The sequence below is a fragment of the Colias croceus genome, chromosome 28 (assembly GCF_905220415.1).
Source record: "Colias croceus chromosome 28, ilColCroc2.1".
Lineage (NCBI taxonomy): Eukaryota > Metazoa > Arthropoda > Insecta > Lepidoptera > Pieridae > Colias > Colias croceus.
In genome coordinates, this window is record NC_059564.1 from 1,501,549 (window position 1) to 1,526,441 (window position 24,893).

Consider the following 24,893-nt stretch of genomic DNA (forward strand, 5'->3'; position numbering starts at 1 on the left):
ATTTTTTATGTGTTTTTTTAATAGATAGAGTGATTCAAGAGGAAGGTATATAATTTATTAGGTTACAGTCTTCTAAACAAAGCCGCGGGCGGTAAGCTAGACGGCTCTATAGTTTTTAATAAATAAAAGTAGAGCCAAAGTCTTCATTTGTAATTTTTCAACGATTTGTAATTATTTTAGCTAAGAATTATTTAGAGCTACAATTTTCAGTAGTTTTACCGGGTTTCCTATTATTATATTTTTTGAAATATTTATTTTAATGTACAAATAAGTTTCTATATAACATACAAAGCTGATGTAAATGTGTATAATAAGGATGTTAGTAAAACCATAATAACGTTAAAACCCAATCTGTGTTTTATTAACCCGAACAAAGAGCAAAGTAACAAGCCGAATGAAGTTCTTAATATTGTAAACGTAATATTAACTACAGATAATATAAAACTATACCGATAATAATATATCTTATCCTATCCTATCCTATCCTACTTCCTACCTACTAATATTATAAATGCGAAAGTTTGTGAGGATGTGTGTGTTTGTTACTCTTTCACGCAAATATTACTGAACCGATTACAATGAAATTCAGCCCACACATAGAGGGAAACTTGGATTAACACATAGGATAGGTTTTATCCCGGAAATCCCACGGGAATGGAAACTATGCGGGTATTTCTTTGAAAACGCGGGAGAAGCCGCGGGCGGAAAGCTAGTTATATACTAACGCGGTAAACACAAGGCTATATACACAAGCGTTTTTGAACCGTTGTGTTACATAATAAATAAGTTCGGTTAGCTATAGAGAAGAATATTTTTAAACGTAACTGTAGTTAACTGTCTGTTTTATAATTTAAACTAAATGGTTTTAGTTTTTTAATTTATATTATTTTTTGCATAAGTACAAATTAATTATTCATGGTGTGAACGATTTTGTAGAATAAAAAATAAATGAATATTTAATTTTATATATAGTAAAGATATTTTATATATAGAAAAGCGGTAGAGCATTATTATTTACAAGCTGTGCCCCGCAGTTCTACTTGCATTGCTTCATTCTGATAAATAATCGATTGGGAAGCAAAGCAGGTAAATTTTAATCGGAATCATGGTCTTCATCGGAAAACAATGAGTATCCTACTTGGATTATAGATGTAGATTCAGAAACTACTGGACAAATTCGGAAAATTATTATTCTACCAGTAGAATGCTAGGTAGGTAACTATATGTTTTTTGAGTGGCTACATTTTCGAATGTAAATGCCGGGACGAGCGGCTTGTATAGAAACAACCCATATTTTATCACTTTTTAAAAATAAATTATAATAATTATTACTAAATGATTAGTCTAGATAACGGGTGATATAACATTAAATGCAGTATAAAGTCAAAACAGAAAAGCAGTGAAACAACCAATAAGCCGAACAATAGCTGAGTGTCCATACATTTGCTAAGGTCGTTGATCTGTACCAACCAGCTATGTGACCTTCATCACTCCCCTGTATAGTACTGAAGTACGGTGCGAGCGGAGTGTTGCCGAAGCAGTCAGGGCTCTATTTATAATGGCCGGCTGTTTCTCATATTATGTTTTATAGAAAAATGTAAGTGAGATGAGATGTAAGGAAATGGTTTGCATTGACTGGTTACGCTTTGTGACTAGCTGGCCGCGCGGTTTTGCCTGGGTTGACAGGGAAAAAATATAACTACATATATGAATATTAATTAATTAGTATAACTATCTACTTAGTTCCTATTTTTTTCATCGATATTTGCACACCCAAGCAGTGTGTACATTGTATTTATTAGCCTTATAAAATTGTAATATTAATAACATCTATAATTTGTAACAACATTCTTGCAAATAAATATAATTCGAATTTGAATTTTGAGTTTCTACCCCTTTACTAGATATTACAATTTATAATCCTACTAATATTAAAAATGCGAAAGTTTGTGAGGATGTGTGTGTGTGTTTGTTACTCTTTCACGCAAATACTACTTAACCGATTACCACAAAATTAAGCACACATATAGAGAGTAACTTGGATTAACACATAGGATAGGTTTTATCCCGAAAATCCCACGGAAACGGGAACTGTGCGGGTTTTCCTTTGAAAACGCGGGCGAAGCCGCGGGCGGAAAGCTAGTATTTGAATTAAAGTTACCTGTATCCTTTGCTTTAAGCATATCTATATCTTTTTTATTTAATTCAACAGATACAGCAAAATTACATTTAATTATAGTTGACCCGGTGAACTTAATTACTTCGCTACTTATCTGTTATACACTATTGGTTTTAGATGTTTTATTTTTGTTTGTTTTTACTATAGTTAAGTAAGTATATCGATTATTGGTTGATAAAATCACGAAAAATGGTCCACCCGTTCTTGAGATAAATGTGTAACTAAGACGATTATGCGACTTTGTTTTCTTTGTCTGGTGTAAGAAATATTTGAAGTGAAACTTCTTTATCGGGGTTGGAAAAAAATTTTTCGTTACGCGTGACATTTTTCCGTTACGCGCCATCTTTTTCTTAACCCTACCACGCGTGATTATGTATTTCTGTACAGTTGCATATAGTAAATTATTTTTTGAAAAATAAGGTCATAAAGAAGTTTCACTTCTTACGTGTGTACACTAGTACACGCACACATTTTTTTTACCATTTTTGCAATATTTGCATTGCTCTCTCCGATCATTGATCGTAGCATGATGTAATTGAACCTATGCCCTCGATTAATTTATTGAAAAATGTTGGCTAGCTATCCAACACAAAAAAAAAAACATTTTGGAGCAATGTTCCCCGAGATACAAACAACAAACATACAAATGGTTCTTTATTTATTTACAATTAGGTAGGTACATTATATTATGTAGGTACTTACTAAAACCTTCCTCGAGAATCACTATCTATTAAAAAAAAACGAAAATCAATCATCAAAATCTGTTGCGTAATTTTAAATATCTAAGCATACAGACAAATGACGGAAAGCGACTTTATTTTATACTATGTATAGTGATAATATTTAATAATTACCTATTTTCTATCTTATATATAAAAATTAATCGCAAAATGTGTTGGTAAGCGCATAACTGGAGAACGGCTGAACCGATTTCGATAATTCTTTTTTTATTAATATTATATTTCTTGAAGTACGAGGATGGATCTTATGTAGAGAAAACGTAAACATGTACCACGGGCGAAGCCGGGGCGGACCGCTAGTACATATATAAAAATGAATCGTAAAATGTGTTGGTAAGCGCATAACTCGAGAACAACTGAACCGATTTCGTTAAATCTTTATTTATTACATTTCTTGAAGTACGAGGATGGCTCTTATGGAGAGAAAACGTAAAAATGTACCACGGGGGAAGCCGGGGCGGACCGCTAGTAAAAAATAAAAATGAAACCCGTTTCGCGTTGTCACGGCATCACGTGTGAATGGCTGAACCGATTTCGATAATTCTTTTTTTATTATATTCCTTGAAGTACGAGGATGGTTCTTATGCAGAGAAAACGTAAATATGTACCACGGGCGAAGCTGGGGCGGACCGCTAGTTAAATATATTTTTCGCATTGCCGTTGAGTCATGACTCATGTAGAGTCGTAGAGTAGATTCATTTGTATGACTCTTTGAAATTTATATTTAACTTTAACCTGCGGTTTTGCTCGAAATTATGCAGATAAAAAGCAACCTTTATGGCTTCATATGAATAGCCTTTATGTTATTCCAGGTATAATCTATCTGCATGCCAAATTTGGGCCAAATCGGTTCAGTAGCTTTTGTGTAAAAGGGCAACAATTAAAATCTTAGCATCCCTGCAAGCTTGAACGTCACTTATAGCAGAAATCGGAATATACAGGGTGTCCCACTATCAGTATACTAAGCGCGAAGGGAATTGTAGTTTTGAATAGGCTGATCACGTAAAAAATTCTTAAACAACAAAATTACGTCAAAAATTTTTTGCTAAATTTTTTCTTAAAATCCATGTTTTCTTCTCTAGCTTCGCGCAGCCGGCATATACAGCTTCGCTAATGGAGTATTTTGTCTATGAAAATATAATATTAAACGAAAGATCGCGTGTGGATGGCAAAGTTGGGCGGGTTACTTGTTACGGGTGTACACATAGGTCATAGAACATAGAGTTTCTGTGCCATAGAGTTTCAAGAATTCATCTATTTGAAAAAAATATGCTTCAGAAATTTTATAAGTATTTTTAAGCACTCAGCGTATGCAAATCTATAACCTCCTTCGAGCTTAGTATACCGAGGGTGGGACAGCCTGTATAAATGTGTTTTTATTTTTGAAAATAAGGCTATGATTAATAAAAAATTCTTCGTTTAAGTACATGTAATGTGTAGGTACGTATAAAATAGAGAATTTTCGATTATAAAGTATCAAAAGTACTTTACTACTTAAGTGCCCTTACGCACTAGCGGTTAACCGCGGGGGCGGCTAACCGCGTGGTTAGCCACTTCCCCATTTTAATATGCAACCGCTTTTATGATTAGTGCGTACAATCATAAGCGGTTGCATATTAAAATGGGAACGCGGCTAACCGCGCGGTTAACCGCCCCCGCGGTTAACCGCTAGTGCGTAAGGGCACTAACAGCTATAGCAGTAGTTAGGTACTTATACATATTAAAATTTAACACACAATAGAAACTGCCTCATTTATTCAGATACTATTTTAATTTATTATTATATTATTACATACGGCCTTAGTACCGATATTTCCTCAAAATTATGTGAGTAGGTACCTACCTACGAGTTATGAGAAACTTACAATAAAATTTATATTTTGCTCTTCAAACTTCTCTACCATACTAATATGGGTGAAAGCTTCATTTTAATCGGTTTAGTAGTTCGAAACATCTCCCTAGTCATAGGAGCAAACAAAATATTAGTATTTAGTAGGTATAATAATATATTTATTCATACATGTACGGGTAGTTTTAATTTATTAGCGTATTTAGTAACGTAGGTAGTAGGTACCTATCGTAAATCGTTGTTAAGATATTTATTTTTTCCTTTTCATATTAGAGCGCACTTAAATCTGAAAAGTGACTTATCAAACACTTTATTAGCAAACAAAAAAAAACTGTAAAAATTATACTAAAAATGGGTGAACCGTTTCCGAGAAAGATAAGAACAAAGGGGAGCACTCTTAAAACACATTATAACATCTCTTAATAAAGCTTATTAGTTATTACTTAGAACCGGAAAGTCCCTACTTAACTATTTTTTATTCTGTATAAGCCATAATCGAATGTATAAATAGATAGTTACCATATTATCATTATTATTTGATGATAATATAAATACATACCTATGTACATTTATTTTTATTTTTACGTAGGTACTTACCTAACATAATTTTAATTAGGTACGTAAACCTTGTAAGCCATTTGAAAATTTGTTTATTTGAAAATTCACGTTATTGCTAAATTACTACCTACTATAATAAATATTAAATATATATTTTTTTAATTTAAAGTCTCTAGTAGAGACTTTAAATTAAAAAAATATATATAGAGACTCTCTACCATGGTAGAGTCATTGGGTAGAGACATGTCTCTACCCAATGACTCTATAAAATATACAGTGTCATAAATTACATAATTCTCAGTATTACATACCTATCGAGCATTATTATTAACAAGCGTTTAATCTGAGTAACAGCTGGCCCAACTGATAAGGCTTCACAAAACGACAAAGAATGCCTTGCCTACTATACAAAAAAAAAATACTTAACAATACGGTAAGCGTAACATACAAAACTATACATTTCAATAATCAAATTTAAACTCATGAGACGGAGATCGAACGCCACACGCTCATAGAAAGGCTAGGTGAAGCTATTCAAGTCATTTATTTAACAGGTAACGAAAGAGACAACTGTTAGGATACTATTTAAACTTATGTCATTGACTTCAATCAATACGTACGCCATATTCGCGAACCAGCGCGTCAAAACAAAAAAACACGGCCACCGTCGCGTAGCCCACGAAAAAACAACCAAAAATCATGTGCGATACATTAAAAACATTAGCGTTATTGCAACAAATTGTCGTCGAATAGGCTTTGCGAGCGATAATCTCCGATCAAAATGGTGGCCGTCGGCCATCTTAGGTTCGCCACGAGCGAGAGAGCGCACGGTCCGGGAATTTGGGAAATTGCTGTTTTTTTTTGTTGTAAAGAGAGCAGTATATAAGAGGTCGGTAGGCAGAGGGGGCCGGCGGTGTGAAGGGAGAGGGCGGCTCACAAGAGCAGCCCGTCTCGAGATTTGTCCGCGGATATTTTTGCGTCGCTCACTTTGCATATAAATGTTTTGAAATAAAGCGAGCAAACATATTTTTTTGTGGAATATAATGACTTGTTGTTTAAATACGTTGTTATTTCAAGGTTTTCATTTACATAATATATAATTATTAACTATGTAAATAATAAAGTGATACAGGAGTTTGTTATATCTTGTACACATGAGATGGAATAACTTTGTCTATATAATCTTAATAAAATAGTAAAATTAAATGTTTGCATTTAATTTTACTTGTTTAATAATTAACAATAAATACTTAACTTAACTTATATAGTTATTATTGATATTACGTCTTACTACATTACTTGCGTGATATGGACTTAGAACTATGAATATTATAATCCATATTCCATTATCACGAGCCGCGCGCAAAGCCAGTGTTTAGAATTTAGATATCGTCAGATGGATCCGTTCGCAGCGGCACGGCTATCCCCGGACGGGTCCTCGTTCTGCCCGCCGCGTGTACCGGTCACCTATCTTTCATTGCACGTACGCGCGACGCGCGGGGGGCAACGCGGCATACGAAGCCATCTTGCTAGCGCCCGTCGAATCGCTCGCGTCTCCGCGACACAAATCGCTCTTAATTCGCACTAATTAACCATTTAAACAACAAAAACAATTAACAGTGATCAGTGAAAGCAGTGACGGACCGCGTTCCCAAAAAACATTGTTGACATAGTGTTGTTGTTTTAGTGCATTTGTCTAGGTGAGTAGTCACTCTTTGTGCGCGACAATTATCATTCTGATCGATTCGGTGCGCGGGGGTGTGCAGCCGGCCCGTTTTATATCTTTTGTTGTTTTGTAACGCTAAATCAATAATTTTAGTGGTGGCTAGCGGCCATCGCGTTCTTAATTCAAATCGTTTGACGTTCCGTTTGCTTTAGTTGTTTCTGTGGCGAAGGACTTTAGTTATTCGGCCAGTTCGGATCGTGGGAAAGTTTAGTGTCATCAAAATTCTTTAGATAAACGTCGATACTGGACTGTTAAGGTAATTCTATACAATCATGTTCGCTTGCTTGTTAAACGCGATTGATTTCGTTGTTTCTATAAATAGCACCGCCAGGTGCAAGTTATCGTACGTATTGCAATTGCATTATGGCATTATGTCACAAAAATATGTTTTAAAACGTTTCGCAACACCGAAACGGGTTGAATGTTATTGAAATTAGAAAGTAGTAATTAATACGAAAGTACGTGTTTTACACGTATTCTATTTACCATTCTTATTATTTATACGCTTCCGAGAAATAATGCATTAGTCATAAAACGTGATTTTAAACGTTACACTTACACGTATGTGTGTATTGACTTCAAAACTTACGGAAGTAAATATTTATAAATAGAACGCACATCAATTCATCAATGATGGCTCGTGATGATTCGAAGAATACCGACAGATTATCGAGTTTAAAAAAAACAGGTATTTTTTTATCAAGAAATAAATTATATTAATCGTAGCCTGTGTAATAGATGCACAAGGTCAACAAAATTATCTTTCATTCATGCGGGCGTTCTCTTTTACGAAAGATTAAATATTACATTATAAAATATGATAATAGTTACATAATAAGATAACACATGAACTATATTATATTTAAGTCGCTATATACCTATTCGATTGATACGTAAACCTTGAAGCTATTATTTTCGTAAATGCCCAAGAGTCAAGCACAAAAGCATTCGGTATAGATTAAAACCAAAATTAATGACACCTCTAGGTATAACATTAGTATTCTTTGACGGATTACTATTATCGAAATGGGTACTTATGTTAGAATAGATAATAACAGTGTGGTAAGGATAGAATTACGTACTGCTTCGAATACCTATATTAGATGAATATAATATGTAAATTTTGAATAAGAACAGTCACAGATTATCGCTGCGTTCGCAATTCAAAATGACATTTTATTTTTTTTAAAGTGCGAATAAAGCAAATGGTATTTATGAACGCGTCCATGGCGAGGTGAACACATGAAGCATGAAATAATTGCATTACGACCGCGCCTTGCTAACATTTAACTACACAAGCAGAAGTTATAAGCCGGTCGCGTGCAAGTGTGTGAAACACAGGCTTTCCTTGTCTGTAACACTGCGATCATCTCGAATTTGTCGCGTTATAGACGGCGGACTAGAGTTCATCAGTTTTTACGACTGATGCTCAAGTTATTACACAGCGAAAATGGAATGTCCCTTTCTCGTTCTTTATTCAAACTGTTGCAACGTTTTTTAAATCGTCTGGCTTTTAGAATGATTCATCAAAATAATAATTCATGTAAATTTTTCGCCCAATCGTTTGTTTATGCTTCGGTTTAACGTTTTTTCGAACCGGTTTTCGGTAATTGTGTTAAGTTTTTTGTCAGTTGATTATCGTAATTTGTTAAAAGTATTGTTTTATTAATGACTCCTGTTATTTTAGACGTTTGTAGGCTTTTGTACCTAGGTAATTTATAATTTAAATTATAATTAACGAGCTTATACCTACCTTCCTATTTTTACATTTATGTTACCTATATGCTTATAATATACCCATGTAGGCGGTTAATTATAGGTAGGTAGAGTAGCAGTTTAGTAAGTAGGTAGTTACCTACTCTATTGATTCATTAATGGAAGTAAATCGGATTATAATTGATTAGGTACCAGATTAATTAGTATATTACCTACCTTACACAACAATAAGATCTATAACAATAAGATCCAGAATACCTAACAACCCTTATGTTACATCAAGAAGAAATTCATTGCTAGAAGAGCTATGAAATTTTTTATTTATTATAGGTAGGTACTAGGTAGGTACTTACCTTATGTATGTATGAAAACGCACACAATTTTTAAAGACCATAGGTAAGTAGGTACCGTAAGTAGGTACTATTATGAAGTCAGTAGGCATATAAATTGATTCCTGATTGTATTAAATTCGCATTAAAAAAGACGATTTAAAAAAAAAAAATTAATGAAGAGTTTACCGGGAAATGCCGGGAAACGAAGTTACTCTTCGATCATCAATAAAATGTAAAGTAACGGAAGTAAAGGTCTTACCTCTGCCACCCACACCTCAGCCCACGACACTAAAAATGGCCGACGACAATTTTTTACGCTCGATGATTCAAATTGATTTGATATTAGGCCTTTTACTTATACCTACATGATTAATATTTTATAGAGATGTCTATAAAGGTTAAAATTCTTCAATAAATAGGTAATAATAATAAACATACATTCAAACTTTATGCGGGTAAAACCGCAGTGATAAGCTAGTCGACCTACAGCCTTTTATTAGATATTTTTTGTATATTTTGTGAATTTAAGCGAAAAAGTCTTCAAAATTCAAAAAACTGTTCCAAATTTGAAAACTGTTGCTTGCTTTCATTACTTGAAGCTAAACAATGGAACGGAACCGCGGTTGTTAAGTAGAGAGTAGGTAGGTACTTGAGTTTTATAAAACACTTAAATTTCTTAGTCCTTGCTCTAAAAGTTAAGCTGCTTTAAACGAACTGTCCTCTATTAATTATCTATGGAACACTAATAAAGCATTAGCCTTATTAAAAAAAAAAAGAGAGCGACCATAGCCAAGACAAATTCGAAATCACAATATAGAATTTCGAATTCCTCAAAGTCGTATTGACCACAAACTTTTTATTACCAAATAAATTCAAACAATAATAACGTTTATTACGTAAAGATTGAGGTCAAATTCGCTTGTTCGTATTAAATCCCGCATTGCCCATTGTCGAAGTTGCAAAATTAGTTTTTGTATGCATTCTCGTCCCGGTGAAATGTTAGGACGAACGTTCCATTTTTGGTTTATGCGATTATCGCGTTTAATACCACGTATTGTGTGTGATTATCCTGTGTTTAATTTTTGAATATTATAATAACTTTATCTAATAGTATTTGGTTGAGATTTTTAGTCTATATCGCAATGATGGCGGGTAAAGGCCACCCTACCTAGTTTTGGCCATTAACAAAAAGGTATTGTTTCTATATTTAATTATTTTTACGAAAAAATATTAAAAGCGTTTACAAATCACAACTATGTACATGTTATTCAAAAATTATAGACACGTTGTCTATAATTCTTTATAGATATAGATTATAGTATTGAGATAATAGTACTACGTATGGAGGAGACGTGCGCCATTTTTTTGCTCTAAGTTTTAAAAATTATTATCTAGTTAGGTACTTACCGATGAAAGTTATTCCTTTGCACTTTTCCGTATTATTTGTGCAATATCGTAATACACACGAAGGCATATTTGATGCGTTTCACTTTAAAACAAATAAAAAATGAGCGTGCAGTTAAGTCATATGGCTTATGGTGAGCGGAACATAAGTGATGTCTCCATATGTATATCTCAATGGATTATAGGTTGTAAAATTATCCAGTCATACCTAGTCATACAGCCGTTGTCTTTAAATTGTTAAGAAATATTAAATTTAATGTGGATATTTCATTTATCTGCATTTTAAGTACTGCAGTAATTGCTAAGATACATAAATGATATTATTTTATATCAGTAACAAATTGAGTTAAAACTTTTTTACTCTTAAATAGTAGCAATTAGTTATGTGTATTACGTAAATTATTTGAAATTTTAAAACAATTTTATTCAATAAAACTAGCTTCCGCCCGCGACTCCGTCCGCACTCCGCGCGGAAAAATTAAGATTTATTTTTTTTCTACGTATTTTTTGGGAAAAAAAGTATCCTATTTTATGCCCAGGATAATAAAGTATAATTATACCAAGATTCATCGAAATCGAACCGTTAGTTTTCACGTGATGCCTGAACATACAGACAGACAGACAGACAAAAATTGTTTTAATCACATATTTGAGTTTGGTATCGATCCAGTAACACCGCCTGCTATTTATTTTTTCAATATTTTCAATGTACAGAATTGACCCTTCTACAGATTTATTATATGTGTAGATAATGCAGATCGCATAAAATATTTTTTTAAACTCGAGAGAAACCGGGGCTGACATATAAAAATAAATCAAATGCTGAGTGCTGATATGTGAGACTGCAACAATACGTCAGTCAGCTAAAATTATAAGTTGTGAATCATTGTTTGAAATATTTAAGTATTTCTCACGGCTTTATGAATTAGTCAATTGAGAGAAACAACTTACATGCTAATCCTATTCATAAACATATAACTATAATATTATGTGGATTTGATATTCTATCACGCAAAAATGGCTGAACAATTCGGTATAAAATTTGACACAGAGATAGATGATACTCTAGACTCTAGATTACCACATTGCAACGCTACTTATTAAAAAAAAAAGTTTAAAAGGTGAGTCGTCGTCGTCAGCCATTGGACGTCCACTGTTGGACATAGGCCTCCCCCAAAGACTTCCAGAACGGCCGATCACCAGCGGCCTGCATCCAGCGGCTCCCCGCCACCTTGATCAGGTCGTCTGTCCATCTAGTTTGAGGCCGTCCTACGCTGCGTCGTCCTGTACGTGGTCTCCATTCAAGAACCTTTCTGCCCCAACGGCCATCGGTTCTACGGGCTATGTGCCCAGCCCAGCTCCACTTCAACTTGCTAATCCGGTGGGCTATGTCGGTGACTTTAGTTCTTTTGCGGATCTCCTCATTTCTGATTCGATCACGCAATGAAACCCCGAGCATAGCATGAGCAAAGGTGAGTATGTACCTAAAAATATAAAGAAAGTTCTAAAGTGCTTTTTGAATGAAACCTCCTTGAATATGATAGTTTTTCAATTTAAAAGATAAATAAAGGTGTCACTAAAACAAATAAACACACGGCGCGTAATCTAAAATTCTCAAGGGATAAGTAGCAAAAGTAGGTCACACTGAAAGAATTTTCTAGACCGCGAATTGACTAGATGCTAGGAATAGAGCCGGGTAATTTCTAAAGCCTGCTATAAAAAGTTATTATTAAGGAATAAAAGACTGAGGAGTTCTTATTTTAAAATCGGTTTACTTCACAGGTTTACTTTTTTCTCTTAAATTTTTATTGAGGAATAAAATACTGAGGAGTTCTTATTTTAAAATCGTTTTTTTCTCTATAATTTTGATGTGCCAGTGGAGACTGTATTTTTTTTTATTTTACCTGCTTTTTTCACTTGGGTTCTCGATATTTGACAAATTATTTGTTGTCAAAATCAGTAATTGTTTAAATGATTATTATGGTACTGTCACTCGCTCAATCTAAAACCATCACGCTGTTTACGTGGCCGTGGGTAACATATTATTTATTTTGTATGTTTGTATACAGATCACGCATAAACGACTTCAACGAATTGTATGTACATACAATTCGTTGAAGGCATACATATTATGTACAATTACAAGATTTTGAAGTTTGTGGACGAATCCGCGGACACAGCTAGTTGCAAATAAAAATGTTCGGTCGAATATCTAACATCTGCTTATGCAAGGCAATCTGCAAGTTGCAATAATAGTGGGGATTAGAAAGTAACATTTCCCAAGGCTTTGTTCTGACCATAAATTATAAACGAAATGGACACAGTGTAAATACTCTTTACACCGCCGGTTAGGTAATTGTCTATAACTCTGTACTCTATGGTAATGTTGCTTGTTATCTATGGAACTACTGCTTCTATTTTTAGAATTGACTACTTACTTTATTACCAGACGTTAAGTTCGATTCCCTACAATTATTAGTGACTAGCTTCCGCCCGCGACTCCGTCCGCGCGGATGTCGGTCGTCGCGTGGATGGTTTATATTTTCTCCATTTTGAGTAACTCTGACAATAACATCTTATAAATATCTATTGGACCCAATTCCCAAATACGGCTAGGCCTATAATAATACGCAACGTGTGTTCGCGGTTCTACGGAACAACGTCTATGGATAAAACTGAAAAATTAAGATTAATTTTTTTCTACGTATTTTTCCAGGATAAAAAGTATCCTATTTTACGCCCAGGATAATAAGGTATAATTATACCAAGTTTCATCGAAATCGAACCGGTAGTTTTCACGTGATATCTTCACATACAGACAGACAGACAGACAGACAGACAGACAAAAATTTTTTTAATCACATATTTGGGTTTGGTATCGATCCAGTAACACCCCCTGCTATTTATTTTTTTAATATTTTCAATGTACAGAATTGACCCTTCTACAGATTTATTATATGTATAGATATGTTAATTTTTACTAACAAAAAGGAAATGTTACTTTGTATGTTTGTTTGCTCGTAACAAGCTTCGAAACTAGTACCGATTTTTAACGTATATCTGTAGGTTATTTATTTCACTTTGGATTTATCCCAGACAACTAAAAGCGACTGAGTACTATTATATTATCAAGGTGGTCTTCCAAACAGAAACGTATTAACTAATATCAGCCCATTGCTCTACTCACGCACCAGCTAAAGAGATGCAATAATAATCCATAAAGTAATGAACTAAATAGTTATCCATATAGTAATGTATCTTAGATCCTTACAATGTCGATCAGCCATTTTATAACGAACATATACATACATATATTCAATTGATTATTTCATCCCGTTCGCGTTTGTACAAGATATATTGATTTACAATTCCGGTGATGACGTCACATTTAAAGATGTCCGTCTAAAAGACAAAAGCTTAGTCAATTGCATTAAGGATTCTGCATTTGGGTCATCACTTAGTGTTACGCATGAAGGTGAAAATAATAACGAGGTGCGAATTATATATGTTGTGTTTACTGCGAGTGAGGCTGGTATACAGATGCATGATGTTTAAATATACGCATATGTAAATGTGAAGAATATGTTGTTACTTAACTTTAATCAATCGTATACCATTGAAAAATAAATAATTATTAAGTAAATTTTTTGTCAATCGAAAAAAAGTGTAAATGTAATTAGTAATTATGTATTAAAAAAGCGATTTTGGCTGATGTGTTGTAGCATACCAGCGCAGGCAAGCCAACACACCTATAAAGAAATTATTTTAATCCGAATTATATTTTTTGAGAAATGCGTGGTCAGACGAAGATACGTTTTATGAAATTTGTCACACGTTAACATTACTGAAAACCAAAAACAGTTTATTTGTGACAATATCTACAGTAATAGAAATGTTTGTTTGATTACTTGAACTCGCTAATCTCAGGAACCACCGATTTGATTTTTTTTTCATTGTTGGATAGTCCATTTATCAAGGAAGACAGGCTTTGAGAGCAATGCGGATAAAACCGCGAGGCACATAGTTTATAATATTATATAGTAAGAACAAGTGTAATATTAGTAGGTACGTAAAATAAGAAATCACGTTTTTCGAAGTGGCTTGTCTGCAAGCGTTGTGAAATGTTTGTAAACGATGCATAAAATGCGATAAAACATCATTGTTCGTATCTTGGATAAGATTGTATACGTGTCATTGACCGATGTTAAAAATTACGATAAACCTAAGTTCAGTATGGATGGATGGAATTCTGGATGAAATTTGACCCAGAGATAGAGTATTGTATGTAATTAAATCTTTGATATGTACCTACATATGATATGGCAATGAGCATTTTTTACTAAAACGTGGTAAAAATGGTAAAATATGTAGTTTTTTTCTACGAAATTGGAGTTGTTCAGTTGTGTCAATCTTACTCAAAGATTGTTAATTAATATAGTAGGTAAATGGTATTCTGAGTAAATGTAGTTAAAATCGCTGAGTAGGTATGAATTAATACGTCATAATTTAGAGAAAACATAAAAACGTCGACTTTTCTATACTTATATTTTTCTTAATAAAAAACTTTCGTGTTTCGTCTTAAAATCAATAAAAATAGATATCGATGCAATTTTGTCTGTTTCCGAACAGCCTGATAACATTTTTTTAAAGATTAGTGATTCTGTTAAGTTTTTATATAATTTATTATATTTTGTACTAGCTTTCCGCCCGCGGCTTCATCCGCTTTGTATAAAACCTAATAAATTAATATATGTACTAAAACCTTCCTCTTGAATCACTCTATCTATTAAAAAAACCGCATCGAAATCCGTTGCGTAGTTTTAAAGATTTAAGCATAGAAATGGACATAGGGACAGAGAAAGCGACTTTGTTTTATACTATGTAGTGATGTATTATATATACGTAAGTAACCATTTAAATCAATTCCATATACATTTTATTACATAACTAGATTTCCGCCCGCGGCTTCGCCCGCGTTTGCAAAGGAAAACCCGCATAGTTCCCGTTCCCGTGGGATTTCCGGGATAAAAACTATCCTATGTGTTAATCCAAGTTACCCTCTATGTATATATATGTACTAAATTTCATTGTAATCGGTTCAGTAGTTTTTACGTGAAAGAGTAACAAACATCCATACATCCATACTTACAAACTTTCGCCTTTATAATATATATTAGAAGATATAGATGAAACAACCAAAATCCCGTTTTACGTAGGGTGTTTAATTCTCATACCCACAGGGGTGGAAAGGGATCAATCAAGGGTAGGCATGGTCAAACGAACTGATTTATAGGGATGCTTTTAGGCACTATTTTAACTACGTGGTACAGTGGTTAGAGGGTAGTGAAGAGAGGTACTAAGTTCGATTATTGAGAATAATTAAAAATATTTCTGTTAAATAAAGTTTCATAAAAGTAAATGGATTATGAATTAAGAATGAGGAATTGATTTATTGTATGCTATTTTTATTCATCTCTCGAATTTGCCTACAGCCGTTTAGATAGACACAAAAACGTAAATTAATAAAGACATATTTTCAATAATAAATAAAGATTATGTTTTATGTAAGTAAATATAAGTAGTATAATTCATTCACGCATTGAAATAAAAGAGCCTACTTTAGATCAAAATTAAATTATTTAAACATAACACAGCAGACAGATTCGTAGGCAAAGGCAGTAGTTGTATGACATTGTTGTTATTGACAGGCAGGGTCTATTTTGGGTTATTATTACTGGGGTGAGTGGGATTCAGATAGGGTTGCAAACTACGAGAAAATAATTAAAATTAAAATATTTTGTAAAACATAATTTTCATAGTGACTGAATTTACTTATAATTCACTATAACTACATAAAACTTATTATTAATATTGAAAATAATATTAATAATAAGTTTTATGTAGTTATAGTGAGTAGTGAATAAAGTCTGTGGGATTAATTGCTAATAAAATAACTTGTACGGTAAATATTCAGTTATTCACATGGTATTTATAATTAGAAAAATAAACTGTTTATGCGGTTATTAGCCATTTAATAGCATTTTTTTATTTTTTTGTATCATCTTCCTTACTATACGAAGTAATTATTTTTACAAAGTTGTTGTTTACTACTTATCTGTATTTAAATCAAATCTAGAAAAATGCCTTACGCCATCTTATTTCATTAATTTAGTTAACATGCCGTTTTGTTTTAAATTACGCAATATGTGTAAAAAACATTTAACTGAATATTATATTTCAAATAAATTTTAATTCTAAAACTATAAATTGCCAACCCTAAATCCAACCCCTGATTTATTTCTTCATCCCTGACGCGAGACAAAGCTCACGTCACACCAAATAGTGCAGTAATAACCCTTGTGATTATAATTATACGGTTGATTATCGCTTGCGAATCACTAGAAAACACCATGTGTAGAAATGGATGCATTTAAAAATCGATATTTTCTGTTATTATATGCAAATGAGGTATTTGTTTTCGTTACTGAGCCGATTTTGATGAAATGGCCATATTATATTATGTCGTATGTTATATTATTTAATTTAGAGAACGGTGTTTTTTCTATAATTATATCTTATTTTGGTATAGATAAATAAATCAGACTGCTTACAGTTACATCCTTTGACAGTTGACACGTTTAATTCCATCAAAATCGGCTTAGTTAAAAGGCTGCGTACAATGCCTATAATATTTAATGCGTTTTGAATGAAAGAAATGAAAGACCTCAATTTTAATATGTACTTCAAATTGAGTTTGAGTATCCCCGAAATATTTGTGTGTTTCTTTTGTTTATTGAAAACTAGCTTACTGCCCGCGGCTTCGCCCGCTTTGTCTAAAACCTAATAAATTATATACTAAAACCTTCCTCTTGAATCACTCTATCTATTAAAAAAAGCCGCGGACCAAAATCCGTCGCGTAGTTTTAAAGACTTAGCATACAAAGGGACATAGGGACAGAGAAAGCGAATTTGTTTTATACTAGGTATGTAGATACTCAGATTTATAGGCATTTTTACCTGAAAAATAAAATATATCCAAATCACTTAAATACTAGAGATTTTAATTTTATGAATATTTGTTTTATAACGCTTGCAATTACCAAAAAGTTAAAAAACTATAAATATAATGGGAGCGAAAAAAATGATATTGTGGGCTGTGGCTATCCGTATAACGAAATATGCGGGCTTGATATTCGGATCATGTCAAGATATTTCCTCTGTTAAAAATGTATTTTGTTTATTTATATGAAAATATTTCATACTCTTATATTAGAGAGTTCACTCACATATTATATGAACTTAAAATATATCGCGCTCCATTTTAGTTAGAAATCCTAAAAAAAAACATAATTTACAATTACGTAACTATCTTGTACATGGAAATAAAAAGACCCAATAAATCATATACTAAAGTTCCATTTTGATTGTATGTGTGACTGTTGCAGAATATTAGTGCAAATTCACATAAAATTTAGGAAGCCTCCTCTTAAAATGTATCTTTATCTTATCTTGTGTCATTATTATAATTTATAAATGGCATTTTTAACAATACGTATTATATCCTGCATATGTATTATGCACTGGTTGTGCCTCGCGGTTATATCCGTGGATAAACACGCAAAATCAAGTGTTTATATAGCTCACGTGTTATTCTGATGTACCTATAACCTATATTATTACTGTAAAGTTTCGTCTAAATCCGGCCAATAGCTTTTTCGTAAAAGAGTAACATACAAAATATTATATCTATCCTCACAATCTTTCGCATTTATAATATTAGTACAAGTAATATTATCTGTGATACTAGTAGGACATAATGTATCCTCCAGGTATAAAATTGAATTCTACGCGAATCCAGAAACCATACCCCTCCTTTTCAAAGTCGTGCAATTAGTTACATTTCTTTGTTCCAAGATCGTTTTATTGTAATCCGATGCATTGCGCTTAACTGTCATAACTGGTTACCAACATATACCTGACCCCCTCACACCTATGGCTCGGTGGGTGTTGGAAAGGGACGGTGAATCAAGAATCAATAGATGTTGTTTCTCTGGGGACATCTTTGAATGTGTGTTACGCACACATGGATGGCCATTTCTCTTATTGAACGTTATGAGGTTAGGATGGTTTTAGATAGAACTCAGGTACCTAAAAGTTATCTTTTATGTTTTACTAGCGGTCCGCCCCGGCTTCGCCCGTGGTACATATTAACGTTTTCTCTACATAAGAACCATCCTCGTACTTCAAGGAATATAATAAAAAAAGAATTATCGAAATCGGTTCAGCCGTTCTCGAGTTATGGAATTACAACGAAAAGTGGCATTGATTTTTATATATTAGATTATTGGAGTGAGAATTATTGCATAATATTATTAAGATGATCTATTGGATATAATGAACAATAATATATTATAAACAATAATAATCTATAATATGTTAAATATTTCATAGGTTTTATTGTTAATTTAACATTAATCAAAACAATAAATTTGTGAAACTCCTCCAAACTATTTTTTTATTACTTGCATTTCTTCACTATTGCAAAAGATTTTTATAAAAAAATTCATATTTATTTCGTTAAAAATACCGCATAATTTAATTAATACAATATTTAATACAATACAATATCTATAACATAACCCAACCAAAAATTACCCAGCCCCCGAAAATCAACAGGCAAACGTGGTAATAAAATGAGTATAACATCCGCAATTTCGACCCCTGTAGGGTGTAGCCCCTTTATGGGTATTGTCACACTAAGCGGTAAAAAACGTTTAATTTGTGAAAAAATATTAGCAGAGATTCTTTGATCATACTACGGTTTTTTATGCGAAAAAGTTTGATTGAATAATTTTAGAAATATAGAACGTGAAATGCTATGTTTTATTTAGGCGCGTTGAAAGTAAATTTTCAAGGTCACGTCATGGCATTACCGTCACGTCGCGTCATGGAGTAAGACGATGAATTTGATATCTGAATCTTGTAGCCCCTTTATGGGTATTGTCACACTATAAGCGGTAAAAATATTAGCAGAGATTGTTTGTTCATACTAGGACGGTTTTTTTTTGCGTAAAAGCGAAAGTGTTTGGTTTCTGTTTTGGAAGTATAGATCGTGAAATGACATGTTATTTTGATATTACAATTGAAAGGCAATTTAAGAACTATAGAACTAGAATTGGTATATTTTTAAAATACTCATACGAACGGCTCAACTGATGCCCATGAAATTGTGTGTGTCTATGCGGTAGATCTAATCGGCTAATATGTGATAAAAGTAAGGCATAACAAAGTTTGCAGGGAAGTTGTATAATTTTTATCTATTAAACTAACTGCTCAATCCGGCTCTACCTGCGTACCTGTACACCTTTTTTTTTTTTTTTTGAGTGGGGAAATCTTGCATAGATACCCACGGCCTCCGGGGGAAAGGGCCGCGGGTTATGTCGGATTCTTACCGACCAAAACCCCACTGTGTTCCGTCAAGCCACATAAACGACGGGGCCACGGGTATAGGTAGAATTCGTCCGTGACCGCGTACCTGTACACCTGCTTAATTATAGTTTAAAATGTTTAACAATTTATCCAACTTAGTATGTATTTCGTAGATTTGGCATTTATCTCTGTATTTTCATGTGCCTATAAGCATATATAATTTTGTATTAATTTAAGTGTATGGCAATAAATGTACTTTTTTTTCTTTCTTTCGAATAAAAAACAATTGATTATTCAACTATTAGAGCTGCCATACCTAAAATTAAATTTACAAAACAGTGTTTTAAAGTTGAAATTAACCACCCTTTCTCTTGTTCCAGGATTAGTGACAATGTGTTAGTGAAGTGTGTGTGTGATCATGTGTGGAGTTCATACGAGTGCTGGATGTTAGGTGTAACTGAAGGTAAGAATACAACGTCTTTTATGTAGACGCCAAGCGGGCGAATCCGCGGGCGGAAGCTAGTACTAACTAAAAGCGTGAATGACACGTTATTTAGTGATGAGTAAATAATAATTAATGTTAATAAATTAATAAGAATATTATTTATTCATAGAAGCTGTCTGCTTGTAGGTATACCAAGAAAAAATGGTCGAAATTCGTCGATTCACACAATATTTTACGCGCTCCACTGCACGTATGGAGATGAAAGATACATTTGACAAAATATCTTTATTGTAACAGGCAAAAATCGTATGTGTCATATTATTAAGTATGCTAACTAGCATAGTTTAAGGAAACCTGTATAGGGCTCGTTTCCGTGGGCTTTCCGGGATAAAACCTACTTTGTGTCTGTTATCGCATCTCAAACATTATTTACAAACTTAAATTTCTTTCAAATCGCTTCAGTGGTTATGGCATGAGAAGAGACAGACAGACGTATAGACAGAGTTACTTTCGCATTTATAATCTATCTATACATATAATAAATCTGTAGAAGGGTCAATTCTGTACATTGAAAATATTGAAAAAATAAATAGCAGGGGGTGTTACTGGATCGATACCAAACCCAAATATGTGATTAAAAAAATTTTTGTCTGTCTGTCTGTCTGTCTGTCTGTATGTGAAGGCATCACGTGAAAACTAGCGGTTCGATTTCGATGAAACTTGGTATAATTATACCTTATTATCCTGGGCGTAAAATAGGATACATTTTATCCTGGAAAAATACGTAGAAAAAAATTAATCTTAATTTTTCAGTTTTATCCATAGACGTTGTTCCGTAGAACCGCGAACACACGTTGCGTATAGGCCTAGCCGTATTTGGGTCCAATAGATATTTATAAGATGTCATGGTCAGAGTTACTCAAAATGGAGAAATAAACCATCCACGCGAAGACCGACACCCGCGCGGACGGAGTCGCGGGCGGAAGCTAGTGTGTTAATAAGATATTATTATAAACATTAAAGTACTTCGATAATTACTGCTTTTAAATGAACGAAGCAACTTGAACACAATATACGATCCTTTAAAGGACATACAGACAAACATTTGTATCATCTATATCTACACAAATATTATAAAGAGAAAGATTTTATTGTTTGTTTGTTAAAATTGAATAGGCTCCGAAACTACTGCACCGATTTAAAAAAAAAATATTTTACCATTAGACTCCTACATTATCCCTGATGAGCATAGGCTTTATGATGTTTTTATCCCGGGTCAACCTGTGCGGAGCCGGGACGAGCGACTAGTATAGATAACACTATCACTACAAGTACATAGTATAAAACAAAGTCGCTTTCTGTCTCTATATATCTATGTATGCTTAAAAGTTAAATATTTGAAACAACGCATTGGTTTTTGGTGCGGTTTTTTTTAAGATAGAGTTATTCTCGAAGAAGGTTTATAATTTATTAGGTTTTAGACAAAGCGGGAGGAAAGGTAGTATATTATATAGCAGTAAGGTATCGCATCCAATCAAGATTGTCTACCGTAGTCGAAATTTGATCAGAATTTGCGAGATAATAACACTGACGAGATCTGGACCAAAGTGAGTCATAAAACGATTGAATGACATCATATCTGGAAAATTGTGACCTAATTTCTAGGTATTCGTAGATAATCGAGCTAGATTTAATGCCGCTAGAATGTTTAATTATAATATGGACTAGTTATTATCTGCGACTTTGTGTAAAGTTTTAAACTGACTATCATACGAGAAAAACATAATTGTATAGGTTTATTTACCTAAAATACATACAATCACATACAATATTGTCAGTATGCAGTAGTTTCACAAAACATCATGTAATTTTCTATCACAAAAAACCGTTTGAAACCCGTTAATTTATCCGAAATCGTTTATTTCCTACCGTTTGTCTGTGACTTACCTTGTTACCGCGAGGTGAACGACCTGCTGACCTCACTATATTTGAACTTTGAAGTAATCCTGAGTTGACACGACGCGTTAATTATCTGGCTTAACCGACATTAAAAATGAGGTTCACATTTGAACTGTATTGTTTTGTAATTGACCCATGTATACTAATATTATAAAGATGAAGAGTTTGTCTGTACGCGCTAATCTCAGGAACTACTGGTCCGATTTAAAAAAATTCTTTCTTCGGTGTTAGAAAAAAAAATGTATCGCAAAATGTGTTGGCAAGCGCATAACTGCAACGGCTAAACCGATTTCGTTAAGTCTTTTTTTATAATATTCCTTGAAGTACGAGGATAGTTTTTATGCGAAAGGCGAAAGCCGGGCGAAGCCGGGGCGGACCGCTAGTATTCATATTATTTATTACTAGTTGCGCTCCGTTGTTTCACCCGCGTGGCTAGCTCCTATTGGTATTAGCGTGATGATATATAGCCTTCCTCGATGAATGGGCTATCTAACACCGAAAGAATTTTTTAAATCGGACCAGTAGTTCCTGAGATTAGCGTGTTCAAACAAACAAACTCTTCAGCTTTATTATATTAGTACGGATGGAAGTTGTCAGTAATCACTGTCATAAATTGCATGGGTGACCAATTATTTGCTTTTGCTCTTTAGCTAAGTATCCCGAGTTATTATTGAAAAACTGGTGTTTCTCATGTAAAGTTTAAATTTTATCCAACTTTGGGTAGTTTCTCAATTATTATTAACAAAGCATATTTGATATAATATCGTTACGTTCTTTGCTTTTATATGTAGTTTAGTTAAAAAATAATTTGTTTATTATTTTATGTATTAGTTTTTTTTATGTGTTATTTCTTTTTGCAAAAATTATGCTTATCTAATGCCATTGCCATGCATACAAGCAACAAAAATTGAGATTAAATTTTGGGATCGGGAAGTGACAGAGAACAAAGAAACTTCAATATCTAGTGACATACATAGTTACTATTCTATAATATACTAGGTCTCCGCCCGCGGCTTCGCCCGCGCATTCAAAGAAAAACCCGCATAGTTCCCATTCCCGTGGGATATCCAGGATTGTGTCATTTTCCCGGGATAAAATGTAGCCTATGTCCTTTCTCGGGTATCAAAATATCTCCATACCAAATTTCATGAAAATTGGTTCAGTAGTTTAGGCGTGATTGAGTAACAGACAGACAGACAGAGTTACTTTCGCATTTATAATATTAGGGTCATTGCGCCTGTTCGCGTCCATGTGCCTATTCGCGTCCATTTTGCGGATATCTTTTAGAAAATTCACGAAAATAAGTATAATTTATGTAAAATTGTAATAAGAAAAATTACCGATAATACCTCAATGTATAAGAGATATGCACACATATTCAAAATATGCCTGTGCACCGCCTATCCTATTTAAAAAAAATATTTAATTTTGGCTATAAAACGAGAGAGCTAAAACGCGCGGGATTTTGAGAAAAAAAATAGTGCGCAGCGTTGCGTTTGACGGTAAGTATCTTATCGTTAAATGTGAATTTTTGAATATGTAACTGTTTCTTTACTTTGTTAACAAAACTAAAATAAGGTGGACGCGAATTACTACACCAAATTTGTACAACTTCCATTTTGCGTCCACGGTGGTCGCAAACTAGACCTATAGGGCATAACAATAGAACATATTGCGTCCACATTGTTTTTCATTATGTACTAGCAATGAATTTTTTGTTAAAATATGTAATTTAAAATAGATTGTAAATTTTTGATGAAAAGTTCATGTTGATAATTTGAATTTTCATTCAAATTAGTAAAATTGTATGCTATTTTTTCATTTTAAAACGGGTATTCTAAGAATGAGACTAGTATCTTTGAGAATGAGAGTCTTTGTTTTTTGTTAATTTTTAGTTCTATTAATGATGAGAAGATAAATATAAAAAAGTTTTTCCAGTTTCCTTACAGTGAATTATATTAATAATTATGTTGATTTTAGTTCCGAACCTCAAAGAAAAAACCGGAATCCTTGTAAAGTGATCCACTTTGATATCCGTCCGTATATGTATGTCCGTCTGCCGGTCTGTCTTTCTGTCAAGACCCTTTTTCTCGTGGAGGTATAAAGCTGAAATTTATATTGAATACTCAAGTCTACGGTGCCTTGAAGCAGTCAAAAAACCAAACCAAAGCAATCAAAAGATACAGCCGTTTATGCTGCAAATTTTCGCAAATTTCGACATTTGCAAGGGAATCAAACCCTACAGGGTACTCTACGTGAACACAGACACTTGAAGTTTGATATGAAGCAACTTCTTATATAGCACTAAGGAACCCTCGGTGTACGAGTTCCACTCGCATTTGGCCAGTTTGTATTAAATAACTATATTCGTAAATACATAATTTATTAAAATCTCATTTTTATTTGCATTTATCTGATAAAATATCACCCAATACACTCTTAATTCCTTTTCTAAGCTGGTGGACGCGAACTGGTCCACGGGTGGACGCAAACTGGAATTTTTGGACGCGAACTGGGTAAAACGCCTAATTCTGCTATTTGTCTAGATAAATAAAA

At 33.4% G+C, this 24,893-nt stretch overlaps 1 protein-coding gene across 1 annotated transcript in view; it reads left to right on the plus strand.

The window, feature by feature from the left end:
* Positions 1–6,851: 6,851 nt before the first annotated feature.
* LOC123703935 overlaps positions 6,852–24,893 on the plus strand; it is a 73,807-nt gene continuing 55,765 nt past the window's right edge. Inside the window, exons 1-2 of the mRNA XM_045652145.1 lie at positions 6,852–7,308; positions 20,314–20,396. The gene's annotated coding sequence lies outside the window, so the exon portion shown is untranslated. The remainder of the gene's footprint in view (positions 7,309–20,313; positions 20,397–24,893) is intronic.